Below are 19,127 nucleotides of genomic sequence, written 5' to 3'. Positions count from 1 at the left end.
AGAATATATTCAGTGCTATGACATAGGTGACGGATACACCCACTGACGCGCATCTTTATTATTTTTCACATAGGTTTTCCGTAATGCAGAAAAGCAAGACGCATAAAGCACTCGCGTATACGCTTGCTGACGCTTCTCCCACCCCTTGCATCGTGATGAGAATATAACGAAGACGTAATACTGCCTATGAAGCCATGTCACACCGCAACACAGGTGCCGTGCATTACACATCCCCACCCATGAACCAGGCCCAAGTAGGCCGCAAGCAAGAGCCACCATGAACACTGAATGGGCGAGAGTAAAAGTGCTGATCCCGCAGAACGAGCCCAGCGAGAGCTCACAGCAAAGGGGGCGATGTTGCAACTCGTATGCTACCAGCTGGCGCCAAGGTCACACCTGTAAGCAAAGCCAAGCACACAGAAGCAAAATACAACTTTAAATGTGCAGAATTCTGCCCCAGCCACGGTCTCTCCACACGTGACCAAGCCAACCTGACATAGTGCCAGACCCACGAGGGAGAAGTCGCCTGGGTCCCACGTCTGGGACACAGGTTGCAACAATGAAATGACCCGATGGACACCTACAGCGATGGGAATGGTCTGCTCTCATGAGCAAATCCGCACATTGTCTGCACGAACACATAGTTACATATTGTTGCTAGTGACAGGTACACCGCGAGCTGGGAACAACAATGGTCCCAGACTGGGGGGCTCGCGGGTGAACCAATCAGAACATGGGGGCACTCATCACTGACGCCACTAACATTAGCCAATCATTAGGGGTCTTTGTGTAACAATTTTCAAGTATCTAATAGATGGGACAACCCAAGTATACCACCTGACTCATCCTCAACCACTAATACTGTTCTCTATATGTATGCTATACTAACCCTACCACTCGAGGAACCAATCCGGAGTGGCGATAGGTTTTTCGCTAACTTTCCTAGGTGACGCAAGTAGCGCGTCATACTGAGGCAAAAAGGGCCTGCGAGCCCCACGAATTTTGAGAGTTTGGACGGACGCGTACGATCCTAGACCCATCCCTGCCGTTGTTTTAATAAACAGCAGAACCACCTTGCTTCTTGTGTGTGTCTCATACTCATTTTTGGGAACACGGGAGGAGTTGGGGCCTCCCAGCTCGGAGGTCTGCGGACGGCACAGCCGACCCCGGGAGAATCACCCCGACACCAGGACGGAGGGTGATTTCCCCAGACTGTCCTGGGAAAACCAGGACGTCTGGTCACCCTAGCTGCGGGTGCTTTACTGGAAGGTCTGTGCAGGTCGCAATTGGGGCTGTGGGTTCCTTTCTCAGCAGTTTCTTGCCTTGGAAGCAAACCACATTACATAATAAACTATCCTTTCATAGTAAACTAACTATACACTACATTGTTGTAGAAATATGTTGAGCAATAAGAGCATGGCTTTAATTGTATTCCACCCATCCTGCATGCAAAGTCACAATAGCATCATGTAGATTAATGTAGCCTAACAAATCCCCCTTGGGTTTTAAAGCCATAGTAATGTCATAAAGCATGCAACATTATGCACCCTTCTCACTTCTGATCACTCCCTTCCATTCCCATTCTAAAGGTACAAAAGTCCCTGCTGATAGTCGCCCCATCCCTCCCATCAGTGCCTAATCGCTCACATTGAACTGCTCTGTTGACACAGAGGAACGTGAGAGCCCCTCTGCTGCTGGAGCTCCTTGGGACATTGTCCTGGCAGCTGGACACCTCTCCCGTTCGGAAAGGTTATGGCGTCCTGCTGCCACGACAATAAGCGTGCTGAGCAGGAATTGCTCAAAACACACGCTGTCCTGCCAGCGGCACACTTTTCCCGTTGGCCCAAACGGGAGAGGTGTGCCACTGACAAATATCCATGTCTTGCCCTCCTTGCCCCCCCTGCTTGGTACGCCACTGTAGAGTGTGGCGAAATGGGGGGCACAGGATTTCAGTGCAGGGCACGAGGCCGCCATGGCCCCACCCTAGCGACGCCACTGCAACAACCTGGCGGCTGAAGTGGAGCCAGCGCCATTGGCGCCCTGTCCTGTATTGTTGTGGACGTGGGGCCGTCGCTGCAGAGGCAATCACAGTACACTCTGTCGTTTCCTAGTGGCCTATTCATGAAAAAGCGATATCCCTCGCTCGCGCTAATCCGATATTGTTTACTCTGCGAGGGGAGCTAAGCAAGCAGATCCGTATCTAAAGTTACAGCCTCTTTTTTTGTCTCATTTCTTCACACAGTTGCAGTGTTTCCGTTGATAGTGGCTTTCCTTGCCAAATCACTTGTCATTTTACATTAGCTTCAGGAACTTCTGCTGTGGCAAATTGAGCATTATCTCCCTTTGAATGAACCAAATATTTTCACAGGGCTGCTCAACGTGCTAACTGCGACAGCAGCCAGTTGGCCCATGAAGTGACATGAGCTTCCAGCTCCTGAAAAAAACGGATTCTGAAACAGTACAAATGTCTGCTGTTTGTGGCTGTGCAATGTAATGGGAATGCGAGCTTCCAGCCCAGCAAGCAGGAATATCCTCGCTTCGTGGCTTGTTTGTATATTTCCTGTGAATTCGCCATTACCTAAAAAGAGTTCAAAGTGGCAAGCAAGCGTAACTGCGTCTAGCATGCACTGATTTAGGAAAAACAATTGGAATTATAAATACAAAACGGGTTTTGGAGAAATAGCATATAAAAGCATTTTGCTAGAGGACACGGACACACCAATGTAAACTCTCAAAGGAGAGCGTTTATTATTAATTTATTGTAATACCATTTAGATTTTTTTAAAGCATATTATAGCCTTATAGACTGGGGGAGGGGTCATTACCGTGAGATAATGACTCGCCACCAAGTGATGGCCTGTGGCAAACCCGAGGGTGATAACTTGGGGATTAGTCATTATCCCAAGCATTAATGATCCCTCTCGGGGTCCATAAGGCTATTCGCACATGGTGGTAGTAGCAATACAGGTTTTGGATTTTTTGTAGTGTAGTACACAATGTTACTTTATGAGTTAAATGTTAAATGTTAAAGGTATTTGTACCATGCACCGTCACCAACGGAATTGGTCCCCAGGTGCTCTGGCGGATCTGTAAACGATAAGGTGGGATGGGTTAGTAAGGTGAAGAGGGAGTAGGATAGTGAGAGGAGTGGTGTTCTGTTGGCATCTTCAACTCGGTATACACCTGGTGCTGAGCTTTGGTGCGGGTATTGGATCGGGGTCAGTCTGCGTGTTCTGTTGGTGCGGTTTATGTGTTGTTGCAGTGTTGTGAAGTGTGTGCGGCTTGTTGTGCGAGAGATGGTTGTGTGAGTTTTTGAGTGAGATAAGTATACAGATAGTTTGAGCTTATATTTGTTAGTGGGTTACCTGGCATTTAGCATGCTAATATTCACAGTTTTGTCTAAGAGTAACACTTGCTGACCTTCACATTCCTATCCAGATGCGACGCAGGCCAATGTTCACAATTCTATCTGAGTGTGGGCATGCTAACATTCAAGTTTCACCAAAGTGCGGGCATGCTAACATTCAAATCCTATCTAGAAGCGATGCAGGCTAATGTTCACAATTCTATCTAGGTGTGGGCATGCTAACATTCAAAATCCTATCTAGAAGCGATGCAGGCTAATGTTCACAATTCTATCTAGGTGCGGGCATGCTAACATTCAAAATCCTATCTAGAAGCGATGCAGGCTAATGTTCACAATTCTATCTAGGTGCGAGCATGCTAACATTCATTCAAAATCTTATCTAGACGTGACGCAGGCCTTACTGAGTGAGTAAACTAAATTGAAAAACTGACTTAGTAAATTAAAGGCAGTTCTATTTTGTAACATTTAGATAACATGTTTGTTTTCATAAGTTGAGCATTCTAATTGCAACTTGGTTGGACTCGAACAGGTTTAACATGATCATGCATTAGGTGCCATGTAAAAGTAACGGTTTACCTATAAGAAAGTGAAAGAATGTTCCAATGTTTTCTCTTTCGTTTGTTAAATAGCATGTTGCAGCCAAAAAATGTTCTCTCAGAGAGAGTGTCTTGTTGAAAAATACCTTGCCTGGAAATTGCATTGTTGTTTCCTTGTCTACTTCTGAAGACAGAATGTTCGGAATGCAGTCAATACCAGTAGATATTGACTGTATTCTAAACATTCTGATCAGGAGAGAGGAGGTCAATAAGAACTTCCATTTGCTAATAGCATTTAGCAAGTGAAACTCAATTGCCTAACAGGGACGTCATTTGGACATCACAGCTGTGACCCCTGGGGTCTCCCTCGCTACACCCTGAGGTCTCCCTCGCTATCCCTTAAAAAAAAAAAAAGAATATATATATATATATATATATATATATATATATATATATATATATATATATATATATATATATATATATATATATACACATATATGTATATATACATTTTACCAATGGATACTCCATGGCTGTGGCCAGCGCCTTGTTGCTCTTTGTTTCTGGAGTGGCTGGCTCTTTTGTTCAGGCCTCTTAAAAAAACAGGGGTTTCCACAAGTGTGACACTTTGAGCAGTGACCCTAAATCAGAAACAATAGGAATAACAAATATAATTTCTTTCTGAAATTCTATACAATAATTGCTAGTCTCATTAAGGGTTTAATAAGAGGGTGAGTCACTGATTTACTCTGCATTGTGAATTTGAGGTGTTTAAGAACAGATAAATATTCTAAAAAGAATTTAGACTAGAATAAGCATCCAGATCGGACTGTGGATTTAGCTTTTCGCAAGTTGCAGTTACAGCATGATTTTTTCTGCCGTTATCTCTGCTATGATCATCACAAGACATTCCAGCTCGGTGTCCTCTATAACTTGACATAATCCATGTGCCTAAAACCTTGTGTACAGTGTAGAAATGTTTGACCATAGCACATTAAGTGGTCTTTGATTTCATTGTGCCGCAATTAATGCTTTGTTGTAATGTGTCTATCTTTCCCATCTGCCTGGCATGTTGTTCAGGATGTTTGTTTCCATGTATCGGGTAAAGAGTGCCCGGAGTACAGGATGCCGTGTGAGTGCTCTGCATTCGCCACACTAATCTAAATTCTTCTAATACGGTGTTATGAACCCTCCCAATGGTATTTATTTGCCAAGCTCTGAAGCATGGAAAGCAGATCCATGCAGGCATGATGTGGCCAACTTTGCATCAGACCTGTAGATGAACTGGCCTACTGTTAATTTTCAGTTACCAGTTTAATGGTATACACTACAGAGTGTAATTTGCTTTCTGACTTTGTGAACATTCAGACATGTAATTTCTCATTGTTCTATAGCTGGTAGGATAGCTTTAGCAGGTAAGAAAGCTCAGTGGGTTGAGCGCTCACTGCTGCAATGTGTGTGTGATCTGCAGGTTGCAGGTTCAAATCCCGGAAAGACCAACAGAGCCGTTCGTCCTTCTGAGGTCATAACACAGGTTGGGTGATATTGTATGTCTATTTTCTTCTATGTAAAGCGCTTAAGCATAAGTGCTATATAATAACACATCATCATCATTTGGCTATGAACGTCTGCCTGCATTCACAGTTATTTCATAATATGGATCTATATACATTGATATTAACAAGACATATGATGATCCAGTCTTGTATGAAATGGATATCATATTACAGTGATATCGAAACAATATTTTTCATAGTGTATTTAGGAACAATGCTATGTGATGCCACTTCCTGTTTTGTCAAGGGGTGAACGGTCGTGTTCCCTCGCTTCACGTGATGCCACTTTGGGGTATGGTCAAATGACATCACTTTCTGTGATGTCATCAGAGGTCAAGGGTCGTGTGATGACACTTCTGCTACCCCTGGCATTTTCGTGAAATGACATCCCTGTTGTCCAACAAGATTGTGCTCTTACACTGCGTATGGCATCAGTCTCCCAACTTGATTGGAGCCAGGGCAAGCAGCAGGAACGTTAAGGTCATCTCTTTGGAATCATTTTCAATAAGTCAAGAATGAGTTTCCATCAGGGGTGGACTGGGAACCAAAAGAGGCCCTGGAAATAATTTTGAAAATGGCCCCATATTACACATTTTCAGCAAACGCAACCCTTTTCGTAGGAGAAAATGTAAAAATAAAATAAGTCACCACAAAAAAAGTGGCACAGGGTGCAGAGGCCTACCGAGAAATATCCAGAGTTCCCTAGAGGCCAGTCCAACCCATTGGTATTTATTGTAAAGCTTTTGGCAAACCTAGACAAAACTAAAGAAGGGAAGAGAGCAACATGTGGTATTAAACAAACACAAAACATGTTCACAAGTTGGCCTTTAAGAGCACACTATGTACATACATCATAATTTGATACTATTTCATTTGGTAGCATTTTTTGTTGAGTAGCACCGCCTAAACTGTCAGCTGTCCATGGTGAGGCAGTTGTCATTAGCAGGTATCAGTATGGCGGCAGCACTATTGACCCACACCATCGGTGCTACAATGCTACAAATGTAGCACGAAATAGTGTAGCCACAATATTACTATCATAGCATATTACTAATGCCCTACACTAGTAGTGCTACAATATCAGTATTGTAGCCCCAAGTCTGACTCCCCCTTAAATTGGGTAGGGTTGCTGCTGGGCCTTGGCTGAGGAAAGGCACTAAGGAGGCACCTGGGCAGTGTCTTTGGTCAAGTCAAAATAGGGGCCATAAACACATAGGGGCTCATTTTCGCAGAGGTGTAATGTAAGGAAAATGCATAAAAGTCTTCATGTCATGCCTCATTTTCATACATTTGTATGATGGATGGGTGGATCGTAACTTGCAATTCCACAGCCCGTTCCTCTCCGCCATGGAAATACTACAGCATTTGCACTGACATGGATTTGTATGCCAGTGCAAATGCTGTGGATTCCTATTCAGTCCACCTGTATTTTGCACCAGCAAAAAGCAGGCAGACTTGATAGGAATCCATTGTAAACGCTGCCTGCCATTCGTATAAGGCAGGCAGCTTTTAATCAATGTGCACGGCAGCAAGCAAAAGCGTGGCATACAAGCATGTACGCTGCCTTTTTCAACAGCCCTTTTGCACTCAGCCATACAAATGAGGAAAATTCAGCAGTGGGGACCTGTGCATGCAAAATTGCAAGTGCAACAGGTCCTGCTGTCGAATTAGGAGGAACTCAAATATGATCTCCTTAGGGAGTCATTTTGTAAAATGTATTAATTGTATGCTGTGGACCACCAACCACAGCATTTACGTGCTGTTTAGTCTCCTGCTTGAAAAATGTTCCACATTCACAAAATGTAATGGACAATGAAAGAGTAAAAACACGCAAAATCTCAATTTTACTTCTACTCTCTGTTTTGTGACAGATGTACATGCTGCCTGAAAATGACGCTGTGCATTTACAACAGATTCAATTAGAATCCACCTGCTTTTTGCAGGTGCTAAAAACAGGCACATCGCATAGTAATCCATTCCTTCTACGCCTGCATGAAAATCTCATGCAGGCATAAAGCATTTGACCTTCAATGTAGAGGTGGAATTCACAGTGGAAACGTTAATGCCGTTGTGTGCTCCTTCTGTGCCTCCAAATGGCTAGAAAATTCCCTAGCTTGTGAGAGAAAGATGAAAATTTCTAAGGTCTTGCTTTGACGTCTTATTTTTTTAATCTAGAAAATTAGCCCCATTTACTCTTGAAGAGAGGTCCCAGTGATGCCCCTCCTCACCCCCAGGAACATGACAGGCTGATGTGCCAGAAACGCTCGAAGCTACTCATCCTTTTTCAGACAAGCCTCAAGTGCACCACTGGCTGACACGTACATAGAAAGGTATCCCCTCAGTCAGCCATTCTGACCTAATCCAGTACATATCCTTTCGGGAACATGGGACTCAACAGAGATGGGAATACCCTCATGGACGGCCTCGATTAAGCACCAAGAATGGTGATGTCATTAGTTGTACCATGGCATAGCAGCGTTAGTCATGCAGCACACTCACAGTCCTGCACCGCATTACACGAACACACATTCGCATACACGAAGAACATGCATACATAATTGTATAGCTAGAGGACGGATACATATACATACTGTCAAAGCGTTATTATTTTTCTAATTAGCCAAAAGCAGTAATGCAGAAACGCAAGGCAACAAGAGATCCTGAGCAAGCTTGCAGATACTTATGGTGAATAACCATATGGGACTACAGGAGTATATATGGAGCCTGGTAGGACCACATATGACTAACGTATAGGTTACATATTACAGTAAGAAGAAATCATATTATAAGTCTAAGGAAAGTTACAGAAGGCCTCAAGCCACAGAACACGAGATGAGAGGATGTGTCTCAGGCTGCACGAAGCACAGATCGAGCCCACAGCCAAGGTCAGAGATAAACAGTCACATTCCAAACTCCAGACGACAAGGGGACCAGTTGCAGGAACATTGAATAAATCCTCATAAATGCAAGCCCAAGAGGCCGATTTTGTGGTCCACAAGCAGGTGATGCAGCCGAACTAGAAAATGGGCATTCACACGTGGTGGGAAAGGAGAGCCGGTCCCAGCAACCCAGAGGTAGAGTGAACCAAGTGTTGCAACTGGAAGCGCACTCTTATAGGCAAAGGTGGTACACTGCCAGATGCAATTCAGACGCATAGTCATTTCACATCACCTTGAAGAGGTGTACAGAGAGCTTAGAACCAAACTAAGTTCTGGCCCGTGGAGACCAGCCCCAGCCAATCACAAGTTAGAAATTCAGCGGTGGATGGCAAGAGCCGATGGTAATCCAACTACTCTGCAACAATGTAATAGATCATTTCTTGGGGACGGGACAGGTCCGCCACCTGGCACGCAAGGACCAGTAGAATAACCTCTAAAGGGGATGTCTATATGAGTTACCACTCGCAGCACCCAATCGGCTCCGAGGATATGTTTTTTGGGAAGGGCCCCGGTGGTGGCGACATACCACGACAAAACTGGGGAGCACACATTGTAAAGTTGAGATATTGGAGAATCCTGATTGTCTTGTATGATCCCTGTTAGTTTTTGTTAAAAAAACGCAGTACTAACTTGCCATTGCCCGAGTCCTCAGTTTATTCTGCGGAAGGGTGTTTGGTCCTTGGGAGTCAGAAAGACCCCCAGACGACCTCTGGCATACCTGGGAACTACCCCAAAAAATTGGTAGCAGAGTCGATTGTTGGGCTATGGTAGCCCAGCACAAAGCCGACTCTCCCGCCGCAGAGCCTGGAGGTTGCGGGACGCTTCATGGGTTTTGAGATAATGAGGAACGCACACCCTGTGTGAAGGCCGCCCGGAGCCAGCCTGTCAAATATCCTGCCTGCGGTCTGTGAGGAGTCCAGCATACCAGAAAGGTGAAGTGGCAGCTTTGGGGGATGCAGTGACCGAGCAGCGCCAGCACACCACAGAGTGTAAGTATTGACCCAGCCACATAGCAACCAAGGGAAGAGGGCAAGTAACGGGGGGTTAATACCGGAATCGAGTATTGTTGAGTATCATAGAGTATTGTAAAGCATTGTCAAGTTTAGTAGGGACAGGAGCGGGGATAGACGTAATTTTCTGTTGTTAGGACACATTCGCTTTTGAGGTAAAAGGTTCTGGTGAACAACCTAGACTGCTGACTCTCGGGCACAAATGACAGAAGTTAAGTGAATAGTGGGGGGGCATTTTATCTCGGGTGATAGATGATGGTAACACCGTAAATTTTAGCAAACGGAGCTGGCCTAAATTGCGGAAGATGATTCGACTGGTTAAGTCTCGAGGAGACAGTTACTTGGAAGGCAACGATGTAGGTACAGATCGAACACAAGAAAATGTTGGTATAATCTGCTAGCAGGCAGGAACACAGCTGTGGGTTTTGTGTGGGGTTATGTGTATTTTTTGGGCAGTGGGGTTCTGGCATTGTGTGCGCTGCAAGTGATTTTAGCATTACCTTGCTTAGTGAATTTTGGACACAGTGGTGAAAAACTTGATAGAGCAGGTAGTCCAGTGGCGGTGCGTGGAAGGCACATGCGTAAGAATTGTGGCAGTGCCTGATGAGGTAGAGAGTTATGCTAGGGCGGTGCACGGAGCATGCCTGACAGATTGTTGTGGAGCTAGAGAGGCTTGGAGTAAATTGAAAGGGTTCTCATTATACTGTGTTTTTTTTTCTTCCTATAACAGTGGATTGTAGTAAAACTCAACTTGAGGTCAAGTAAGAATAAAACACAATGTAGCAAGGGAAGTGCGGGGGTGACACGTCCTTACAGCACCTATGTAAGACTCTTCTGTCGTATAAGGACAAGATTTGAAAATATGGCGCGGAATGGACTAAAAGCACTGAGTGTAAATTAACTAAACCATGGCCACATTGTGGAATTTCTCCAAGGATGTGCAGCAATCACTACTGACACACTTACAAGGTACTTTTAAGCGGAAGAAGTTAGCAAACCACATGGGAATATTCGATTTGTGGAGGATGTTTCAGGAGTGACACAGCGAGGCGTCAGTGGATGCTGAGCCAGTAGGAGGAGCTGCGGCCAGGGCCCCTACCCTGCGGTCCCCCACCCTCTCCTGCAAGCGAAAACTCAGAGGACAAAGACGATGAGCAGGGGATGTACCCACTATTGGAGCTAAACGCAGCAGAGGGATATTCAAACGAAATATTTAAACCACCATATACTAAGGACAGAAAGAAATGGGGCAAACGATCAGCGAAAAGGGAGCTAGCAGTGAGTTGCAGAGGGGCACGAAAGAGGGGCTAGAAGGCATAGTCATACAACGAGTGGGTGTGGGGAGAGATTCACCTGAAGCTAGAAGGGAAGACCATGGGAGAGGCAGAGGGAGCAACCAAAAGGATCGAAGGCCTTAAGGGAAGCAACAAAGCTAAGGACTGGGTAGAAATGTTAATGTTAATGTTTAAGGTATTTGTACCCCGCACTATCACTAATGGAATTGGTCCCCAGGTGCTCAGGCGGATCTGAAAACAAGAAGGCGAGGGGGGTTAATTGGGTGAAGGGGGAGTAGGAAAGTGAGAAAAGTGATTTCCTCTTGGCAGCATCAGTTCGGTTTTCACCATGCCCTGAGCTTGGGTGTGAATATCAGATCGATGTTAATCCTTGTGTGCTGTTGGTGTGAGTTATGTATTGTTTGTTTGTTGTTGCGCTGTGGTGAAGTGCGTGCGGTTTGCGATGCGAGTGGGTGGTTGTGTGGATTTTGTATAAGTTAACTATGCAGAAATATTAACTTTTGGGTTAGTGGATTATATGTCTCTTAGTCTTTATAATTCTTGTTCTATGTATCCGGTTGTTCAATGGAGTAGGCATATTCTTTCTCTTTTTCTTTCTTGTCCATATAATTGTTAGGAGTGATGGCGTGGCAAGTTCCCAGCTGTGTTATTTCTGACATTAGTGTACCAGGTTGAGGCGTGCATTGTCCCCCATTCTAGTATCGGTGCTGTATTTCTGCAATCCCTTCCTATCTATTTCCTGTCAGAGATCCATTGCTGCCTGTGTTTACTTTTTAGTGTACAGTGTTATTGACATATCACCCTTACCCTTCCATCCCAATCTCTGTGTGATAGTTCTTTGGTATGATTCTAGCTTATCGATCTTTCAATTAGTACGTTGATGTGCCGCTCATTGAGAGAAATTATGGAGGAAATAGAAAGGGAGAGGGGAAGAGAAGAGAGTCTAGAGAGTGAGCGCAGAGAGAGGAAGAGGGAAGAAGAGAAAGAGAAGGAGCAGCGAGAAAGGAGGAGGGAGGATCAAGAAGAAATTTAGTAATGAAGGGAGGCAGATGAGAAGGAAAAATAAATGTTAGTGGACAGGGAACGGAGAAAGTGGCAGGTAGAGCGGATAGCATGAGAGCGTGCAGGCAAGAATGGAGGAGGAGCGCGGCAAATGACAGAGCAGGAGGGGGCAGAAGAGTGGAGCCAGACAGCATGATCACACAGGATAGGACTACCACCGTACTGGATAGAACAGGCCTGGGGTTCTGCGGGGAAAGAGGCAGGCACGACTTGCATGACGTCGACTTCACCGTGCAGCCCAACACAAACACAACTTCAAGGAAACTGAGCTTTGTGGACGATTTTCTCAGTGATATGGACTCCGACTCAAACCACAAAGCAAGGGATAGTAGGGATGAGGGAAGCAGGCAACCCCAGCACCAGTCCACGGGGCAAAGTGCAGTCAAAGGTGTGACCTGGGACATAGGGAAAGATACAGGGGGATCTAAGGGAGACAAGGACAAATTATGCAACATATATGACTTGGTCCTATATGTTGAGAGACCTAGGGACCTCCCAGGATGAAGGAAGGGGGAGACAGCCATGTTTCAGCACTAGGGACATGGGCGCTTCTGACAACTGTGTGCAATTGACTCGAGGAGCGCCAGTGGATCCATGTATGGATATTAGAGATGTCGACAAACAGATTAGACTGACTCGAGGAGCGAGCAGGGAGGTAGGGTTCACACAGCTGCCCCTACTGGAAAAGGGAGTGGCGGCAACCTCAATATATACCATGGAAACACATCGGTTGGATAGCTCAGGTGCAATGTGCTCACCTTGGAAGCAAGACGACACAGAGCACCACAGGTCCGATCGCCGCGGCCGCGCTTAGAAATCTCTGGGTATTAAGTCTGTTATAAATAACCTATCACACCATATCGACAAGGAAAATGTGAGATGTAGGCTACCTTTGTTAGCTGCTGGTTCCGGGAAATGGATATACAAAATGGATAGAATGAAAGCAGAACGGAGACTAGCAGGGGGGATGTAAAGGGACTATTAGTGGTGATCCTCGAGGAGGCTGCTGATGATATATGGAAAATGGTGGGGTTCCCAGCAGTGACCATCCATGACACGACACATGATATTTCACAGTTTGCAAATTGTCGAGATGCCACATGGCAAGCTCCAAGGACAAAATACACAGACACGTTAGACATTAGCGCGATTATGGCCCACAAGATGGGGGAAGATGAAGACTCCCTGCACTATATTCAGGCGATCCAAGAGCTTTGGCGTCTTGAAATGCGACAACCGTGGGACAAAACAGTAGCTTTATTTTACCACATATTGCACCAGTGGCTGCCAGAACCAGTACAGAAACAGCTTAAGAAGTTAGAAAGCATGTAGACAAAGCCTTGGCCAGAAATACAGCTTACGATAGTATACCATTGTAGGCTATTGCAAGCGAAGATGAGGAAGAACAAGGAAAGGAAGCAAGATGAAGCTAGTGCAAAAGGAATGATCCAAGTATGCCATGGAAGGGGCGGTACTGACAAGCGCAGGAGGATTGGGGAGACCGCCACAGCAGTATGCACCGCAGCCCATGGGGGGAGGATTCCTGGTGAGGGGAAACATGCAGCATTGGTTTTGAGGAAGAAGGGGGCCACCCAAGGGACGCTGGTATGGGCCACAGTTACAGCACAACGCAGGGGGATTTCTAGGAGGGTTTCGAGGATATGGGCAGCAGGTGCAGCCGGGCCCAGGGCAATGTAATGGGGGTTTCCAAAGGCAAGCAAGGGAGGGAGCACAGTGCTGGTTGTGTGAGCAGATAGGGCACATTTCGAGGGTGTGCAGACACAGGTGGTGCAACAGAATGAGGGGATGCAATACCAGCCAGCATACCAAGGGGAACAAGACGAGTATTACACACAGGACATAGCACAACAGTGAGGACCGGCACCAGGCACATACCCACATCCACACCAGCCCATGACACAGATACCACAGATGCAAGCTCCTATACCGCAGTATTTGCAGGCACCACTGATGCCCCAGACCCAGGGTAACACACAGCACGCATATCTGGCACAACAGATGCCACAGATACAAAACAGCATGCAACCAAATGATGGGAAAGTAGCATGCACAGATTACATGGCAACAAACCCCATTAGGAAACTGGGAGGGGTCACCATGGTGGGGAATAACACATTTTCTGTGAATGGGATGACCTTATACCCTCAATAGGACAGCTCACAGATGGACTTGATGTGTTTCATCCTGCCGATCACACCCAACCCTGCAGAGGAACCACTCTTAGGGGTGCCAATAGGTGACAAGACTTTTTCCTTTCTTGTAAACACAGGGCCGACTAAGTCCAGCATTCAGAAAGGAAACTATAGGTTGCCAGGCTACGGAAGCGGTTCCTTTCACGGAAAATATTTCCATTTCTATAGAAGCTATACAAAAAAGGGACAGCCGGCTAGCACCTGTATAGGTATACACGTGCTGTCCTCACCTCTCCCCAAATTATGTCTATAAAGAAAGTTGAGATCAGGAATGTAAGAAAGCCTAAACCAGCGATAGACCAGTTATGGGCAAATGCATATATATAGTGTATCCTCCAATTAGCAAGTTGATCACACCTCAGTTCTAGTAAAAAGCAGTTTTAATCTATAAATATTAAAAGAACATCATGAATATACACAACATAAAAAACAATTCTTAAAAGTGAAAATACACTGTTCACTTCTTACTCTCAAAAAACCTCCAAAAGTACAATCTATACAGAAACTAAGTTGCTAAGTAGTGACGATGGTCCAATCCAATTAGACTCAAAGTTTCAAAAGCAGGTCTGAAGATTAATGTCAAATACCTAGGAGATATATCTCCACTGTAATGTCAGCTATTTCCAACAAAAATCATGACAATGTTCTCATGACATATGCTCTATATGTTTCAGTTCTTGAAACCCCTAAAAAGTGGTGAACCTTCTTCAGGAGCTGTTACAAATTAGGTCACGTATTTTCCAGAGTCCTCTTAATAGAACCCCTCATTAAATCTCAAAGAAAATGCCTATATGGCGATATTGGCTTCTGGTCAGTCCACTGTAGGTTATCTACAACAAAATACAGAGGGTAGCTATTAGTGCTTTGGGTCTTGCAATACTCAAAGGGAGGAAATGAATCCCTTTGCATCAACACAAAGGCTCTATAAATACATATAATGTTACCTCATGCTGACTGTGGTGAAGTTCTTCCTATTAAAGTGCAGTTAAAGATCCCCAACAATCTGGTGGTTGTCTTACTGCCAACACGTTAAAAAATCATGTTAAAGAACTTATTGTGATTCCCCCAATGTAAAAAACAGCAGATAATACCCCATGTCATAATTAAAAATTACCCTTAGCTGGTCTGTAGTTGTAGTAGAGGTTAAATATCCATAACGTTTTCTATGGTCTAATAGCCCATACTTCTCTGCTGGACTAATCAGCTGTGAGCTAGAGAATACTCAGCAGTCCATCTGTACTGCAGAATACTAAGTAATGGGTCGTTACTGGAAAGAAACAAGAACAAGATCTAACTCAAATATCTCGAGCTGTAGTTACTGCCTCGCCCACAATGGAGCTTAAGTAAATGAAAAATGTGTCTGGACATGCTGTTACCTGTCAAAAGATATGTGGCTCAGCTTCCGCAGTGCCGTTAACTGCTCAGTCTAAATGCCTACACAACTTCAGGCGGGTTCACTTCCAACTTAATACACAGGTGGGAGAAGAAATTGCCAGTCAGTAAGATGCTCAATATAGCTAGTGAGTATCTAAAAATAGAAAGATTATTGTCTCCAAATGCATCCGAATTACCTTTTTCCACCGGCGGCAGGGTTGGTAATACCGTGATCAGTGTTGATTCGAAACGCCACGGGTTGTCTAGCAACCCTTTTATGTCAACAACCTCCAGAGTGTTAAACAGAGAATGCGGTGGCCATCTTGAGACAGCTATAGTACATCTGCTTTAACCATCGGCTAGTAATCTCTCAAGCCCATAAATAGGTTCCTACTCCTCATAACTATTAGCAGTAGTGAAACAGTGTACCAAGTGGAGTAAATACACTCATTTATTCCTCAAATTAATTAATCTGGGATAGTTTGGAAAAACAGTCATTGGGTTAGCAAGTGCGGCATGTGCCTCCAATTTGGTATACTATGGGGTACTAATTATTTCATTTTAGGCCATTCTATAGTTTCATTTAAACCTATTTTGTCACTTATAGTGAGAAATATAAGTTCCTGTTCTCGATACAAAAGTTTGTCTTCCTTGATTTTCATTGTAGGACCTTTAATGGTTTGTAAAACAGTCCATTTAAAATCCTCAAACCCATGGTTTTTGGTTGTAAAATGTTTCACGATGGGTGCTTTTTCTATTTTGTTCTTCAGACAGCTACTGTGTTTGAAAATTCTAGTTTTTATTTTTCAGTTAGTTTTTCCTACATAATTCAATCCACAGGGACACGTGGTCAAATAGATCACATGATTTGAGTTACAGTTGGGATACATATTCTGTTTCCAATGTTTTTCCAGTCTGATTTCAATCGAATTTGATTTTGTTGTAAGTTTACAGCACCACCGTGTCCACACAGGTGGTGTCCTACAATGCGGTTTAGTCCCCACATGGAAAGAAGAGTGGGAGTTTGTAACTTTTTTACTCTCAATTTACTCTGGCTGATGCAGTTACCTATTGACACAATCTTTTTGTAAGCAAACAATGGTGGTTCTGAAAGGATTGTACTGTTTTTAAACACTTTACAGTAGTTCCTCATAATATTTCAAATTGTTAAGCTCTGATTGCTAAATGTCGATACACAAACTGACCGATTATCATTGCTTTGTATTGGTTTGGTCTCCAGCAGTGACTCTGTTGTTCTTGAATGCCCTTTGTGCTGACTTCCTTACTCGTTTTTTAAGGTATCCACAATCATGCAGTTTTGATCTAAGAAGATTAGCTTCCTCTTTGAAGGCTTGTTTCTTACTATTGTTTCTTTTAAGTCCATATGGCAAGTTATCTCTCAGGTGTTTGATATGATAACTAGTATAGTCTAATAACGCATTTCTCTCCATAGGTTTATGAAAAGGTTTCACTAGTAACCGCCCTTTACTATGAAATATTGTGATGTCCAGAAAATCAGAAAATTGATCACTTATAGTAATTGTGAACTTTAAATGGGGGTTTTGAACATTCAGCCACTCAAAAAACGAGTAATCAAATTCTTGTGAGCCTTCCCACAAAACCAGGATGTCATCAATATATCAAGTCCACTGTTTCAGTTGAGCTTTATAGGGGTTGGTATTGGAGTAGATTATCGATTTCTCAAAACTATCTACATACAAATTGGCTAGGCTGGGAGCCATAGTGGCTCTCATTGCTCCGCCCTCTATTTGTTCATAGTAAGTTCCCATTAACTCAAAGAAATTGTGAGTTAGGGCCATCTCAGCGCACCACATGATAAAAGAGATGGGAACAGGATCGGTATCTGGTCTGTTCCACAGAACCTCTTCTTTCACTGCCAGAGTCGCATGTTGGGGTATGTTGGTGTACAGAGACACTATCTAATCCAATTAGGAGATTGTTTTAGGATTGAATTCAAGGTTCTCAAATGTTCTTATTGCTTGAGTAGTTTCTTTAAGGTATGATTGCATTTGGCTAATAAAGCCTTTCAAATAATGGTCGGCAAACTTAGAGAGGGTGTCATGTCTCACAGGAGCAAAACTAAAGATACGTCTGATTACTCCCCTTTCCAATGCCCCAAGTTTGAGTGAGACAAGTACTTACAAACTAAACATATACAGTTTGCTGTTGTACATCATAGAACCACATCCAAAGAGAAAGAATAATCAAAAGCAATTTATTATATATTGTATATGATTAAAAGGAGGGGCACATTAGTGCCACAGAAACACAACATAAACATTTTTTTGTTATGAAAGGATATTTTTTAGAAACCTTTTAAAACAAACGAGGTATGTTACATATAATGGAACATGATCAAAGGGTATGAGCAAAACAAGATGTGCATTCATGACTACTTTGTTGGCATCAGCAGGCCCACGCGCAATTTGTATGGGTCTTACAGATAAATGTCGACATGTTTCGGCCTTCTAATGTTTTAGACACTATCCCTAGTGTTTTGCATTCATTATTTGGGCCATCTTCAGGACACAATTTCTTCTACAAATGTCAGTCAATGACTCTATACCCCAATTGATATTCAACATGGTAAATTCTACAAAGACACATAAAACATATACAATATATCAGAAAAAACAAACGTCTTAAATTGGAAGGGGTTCAAATACTGACAATTTAGTATTTAAGTGGAACGATGCACAAAGGAAATAGATCAAACACAGTCACAAAAAAAGGATACATGTAAAGTAAGGTAACCTGTTTTACTTCAGATCGATAGCTATCGATCCGAAGTAAAAACAGGTTACCTTACTTTGTCCTCTGTCTTACTGAATTAAGAGTGAAAATGTATCCTTTTTTTAACGAGATTCATGAAGAAGCAGAGAAACTAAATGGCAAAGATGAATGGTGATGTCATACAAAGTTGAAACCACACCCATATATAAAGATAACCAGACTAGAGAGGCAGATGATTTATAAAACACGAAGAAGTACCAAGAATAAGTGACATCTTGGGATCAAGATGAAGAGACTTAGGCCACAGACTTGATGAAAATACTTAGTTAGTTTAAACCTGTACAGATGCAAGAAAACGCAAGCAGCAAAGCAATCATGAAGCTAGCCACATGCTTTTGAATAGTTAGACCCCGACAATCGCCAACATATGCATATGTAGAAACATAAAGACAAATAAATGATGGATGTTTCCACTACGCGTATAAGCAGTACTGAACAAAGCAAGAAAGCCTCATTTCAGTGTTGCAGTTAAGTAAAGCAATTGAATTAAAACAGAATAAAAGTTCAGCTAAGGAGTTGACGGAGCCAAGAAAGTCATGGTCTTATCAAACAGGAATTGGCTGACATTAGATACAATTAACGTGAAAGAACCGAAGCTCCTGTTCAGAAATGTCAAGCAAAACAAATGACATCGGAGGACAATTGGAGAATAAAATCAAATACCCGGAAAGGCTCTAATTCATGGTAGTCACGTGATAAAAGGAAGTTGGACGAACGAGATGATCACATCTACGCACGAAGGCCGGCTGGTGCCCAAACTCCTTAAAAATTCTCAGAGAACAGTACAAACTCAAGGCAACTTCAAAGTACTAATTGACAATGGACCTTTGAGGCGATGATGGATGATATGCTAATTGGTGGGAAGCTGGTGCTAAGACAAGCTCACCCACACCTGGTTGTTCAGTCTGCTTGCTGCTAGACGTAGGTGGAAAAGTACTGACAGGAGTTGGGAACTAAC

Source organism: Ambystoma mexicanum, chromosome 5p (assembly GCF_040938575.1).
Source record: "Ambystoma mexicanum isolate Mex_15411 chromosome 5p, UKY_AmexF1_1, whole genome shotgun sequence".
In the NCBI taxonomy this organism is placed as follows: Eukaryota; Metazoa; Chordata; class Amphibia; order Caudata; family Ambystomatidae; genus Ambystoma; species Ambystoma mexicanum.
Note: the sequence above shows the minus strand (reverse complement) of the source record.